This window comes from Myotis davidii, unplaced genomic scaffold (assembly GCF_000327345.1).
Source record: "Myotis davidii unplaced genomic scaffold, ASM32734v1 scaffold363, whole genome shotgun sequence".
NCBI lineage: Eukaryota > Metazoa > Chordata > Mammalia > Chiroptera > Vespertilionidae > Myotis > Myotis davidii.
In genome coordinates this window covers 1,738,350-1,741,203 of record NW_006294069.1, presented here as the reverse complement: position 1 = coordinate 1,741,203, position 2,854 = coordinate 1,738,350, and the positions used below count along the sequence as shown (strand labels likewise).

Here is a 2,854-nt window from a genome sequence, read left to right as displayed (position 1 = left end):
GAACAGGCATCCTGGCAGTGGCTCAGTGGATTGAGCATCATCCTGTGTACCAAGAGGTCACTGGTTCGATTCCCAGTTGGGGCACATGCCCCGGTTGTGGGCTCCGTCCCCAATGGGGAGCATGTAGGAGGTAGCCAATGGGTGTTTCTATCTCTCTTCCTCTCCCTTCCTCTCTCTAAAATATCAATAAAAACACTTTAAAAAAGCAACAGGAAATCATTCCTTAAAAATCAAGAACTTAAGAAATAATGCTCCTATGAGCACATGTTAAAAAACTGTTCAACAATGAAATTAAGCCAAAGATCTCAAAAATGGAAAGTACTGGTAAAAGAACTAGTAGAGTGCAATGAATCAAATTAAATAAAAACAAACATTACAGAAATGCAAGGATAGTTTAATTTCAAAAAATTAACATGAACAGATACTAAAAATATTAAAATTTAATTTTATGATAAAAAAATTCTTAGTAAGCTAGAAATAGTAGTAAAACCTTATAGCAAACATTGCAATTGTGAAACTTTATATAAGCAACTCCCATTAAAGTCAGGAATGTAACAACATTGTTTCTATCATTGCTTCTATTTATATTACTAGTGGCCCAGTGCACAAAATTCGTGCAGGGTGGGTGGGTGGGGGGTGGGAAGGGCCTCAGCCCATCTATCAGCCTAACCTGTGCCCTCTTGCAATCCAGGACCCTTTGGGGGATGTCCACCTGCTATTTTAGGTCTGATCCCATAGGAATCTGGAACAGCTGGCTCCTAACCACTCCCCTGCCTGCATGATCACCCCTAACCACTCTGTCTGCCTGACCGCCCCTAACCGCTCGCCTGCCTGATTGCCTCTAACTGCTTGCCTGCCTGCCTGCCTGATCGCCCCTAATGTACCTAGAAATAAATGTAACAAAAGATGTAAGTGAATTTTATGGAAGAAACTAGAGGCCCAGTGCATGAATTTGAGTACAGGTGGGGTCCGGCTGGCCCGCCCCAATAGGGGTCAATTGGAGGGAGGAGCTGTGGGCGGTTGGCCAGTCAGCCCCGCACCCTGGTCAAACTCCTGGTTGAGGTGACAATTTGCATATTAGCCTTTTATTATATAGGATTATAAAACTGTATTGAAACCTGAACAAATAAACATGAATCTTCATAAATGAGAAGACAAATATAAATTCTCTCCTAATCTACAAATTCCAACTCCAATAAAAATCCTTATAGTTTTCTTATTAAGAATAAAAATTAATTCAGTAAGAATTTTGTGGTTTTAACTTGTCCTATTTCCATCATCCCCTCCTGAGAGTCATGGTACCTAAAACAGCAGCCCACAAACATGGTAGAAACCAGCAGTCTGGCAGCCACTGGAGAGGGTTAAGAGTTCCTTCAAAATAGCTATCCTGGAGAATTATTATTGGACTTCCATGGTGGTTCCCTGGAAGACACCACTCACAAGGCTGTCTTTATTTGACAGAGCTGCCAAGTAAAACAGGCTTTTCCCTGGGGTGGTGTCTGTCAAAAACAATCAAAGACAATTGTTGAACATCAGGGAGGGCTGCCTGAGGCAGTGGATAACAGTTTTAACAAGTGAGGCAAAAAACAGGCTAATCAAAAAGCTTTAAAATCAAAGCTGAAGAATAAGCCTCTATGCAGTGATTGCAACTGCTGGTTTAAGGAAACCGAGGGCTTTGAAAGCTCTGGGGCTCATGAATGCAACAGACATACAAAGACCTTTATGCATGATCAGGAAAGACCTGAGATGGTCCTAAACTCTCCTTTGAACTTGAGACTGCACAAGCAAGAAGTGAAGGCTAAGGCAAAGTTATAAAATACCTGGCTGTATATTGAAGGCATGTCTTAACATGAGCAGACCCCTTTGGCAGCCTGGAGACTTATTAGTTGCAAATATTTAGGGGAATTTCTGTCAAATTATTAACTGACCACTAATCTAACCAACAATAAATACAAACTAATATTTAGTACAAAAAAGTCACCAACAAAAATTAAAAACAACTCTTGCTGGCTTGGCTCAGTGGATACAGCATTGGCCCAAGGACCGAAGGGTCTCAGGTTCCATTCAGATCAGCATGTACCTCGATTGCAGGCTTGATCTCTGGCGGGCCGGGAGGCAACCAGTTGATGTGTCTCTCTCACACTGATGTTTCCCCCTCCCCCTCCCTCTCCCCCTCCCCCTTTCCAAACTCTCTAAAAAAATCAATGGAAAAATATCCTTGGGTGACGATTAACCAAAAATAAATAAATAATAAAAATTAAAAACCAGAATGAAATAGCTGTCCAGGGCAGAATGTGGGCAAGTAGACTGCGAAGGGGCATGAAAGAATTTTCAGGGGGGAGGGGAATGCTCTACATCAGTGATGGTGAACCTATGACACGCATACTCATTTTTTTGGTTGATTTTTCTTTGTTAAATGGCATTTAAATATATAAAATAAATATAAAAAATGTAAGTCTTTTACTATGGTTGCAAATATCAAAAAATTTCTCTATATGACATGGCACCAGAGTTAAGTTAGGGTTTTTCAAAATGCTGACATGCCGAGCTCAAAAGGTTTGCCATCACTGCTCTACATCCTCAGTGGGGCATATACATTTGTCAAAAGCCATCAACCTATATACTTAAAAGCCACCTATTTTATTACATGTAAATTATATCTCCATTTTTTTAAAGGTGAACTATCTAGCCCTGGCCGGCTTGGCTCAGTGGATAGAGCATTGGCCTGTGGACTGAAGGGTCCCAGGTTCGATTCCGGTCAAGGGCACATGCCTGGGTTGCGGGCTCCATCCCTAGTGTGGGGTGTGCAGGAGGCAACCAATCAATGATTCTCTCTCATCATTGATGTTTCTAT

At 41.5% G+C, this 2,854-nt stretch overlaps 1 protein-coding gene across 3 annotated transcripts in view; it reads right to left on the bottom strand.

Moving 5' to 3' along the window:
- The window catches only part of NSRP1 (nuclear speckle splicing regulatory protein 1), a 22,986-nt gene that overhangs the window by 17,865 nt on the left and 2,267 nt on the right, over positions 1 to 2,854 (bottom strand). The window contains exon 3 of one of the 3 annotated variants that reach the window (XM_015566763.1): positions 1,303 to 1,499. The exons of the other annotated variants lie outside the window; for them this stretch is intronic. The gene's annotated coding sequence lies outside the window, so the exon portion shown is untranslated. The remainder of the gene's footprint in view (positions 1 to 1,302; positions 1,500 to 2,854) is intronic. 3 annotated transcript variants of the gene reach the window in all.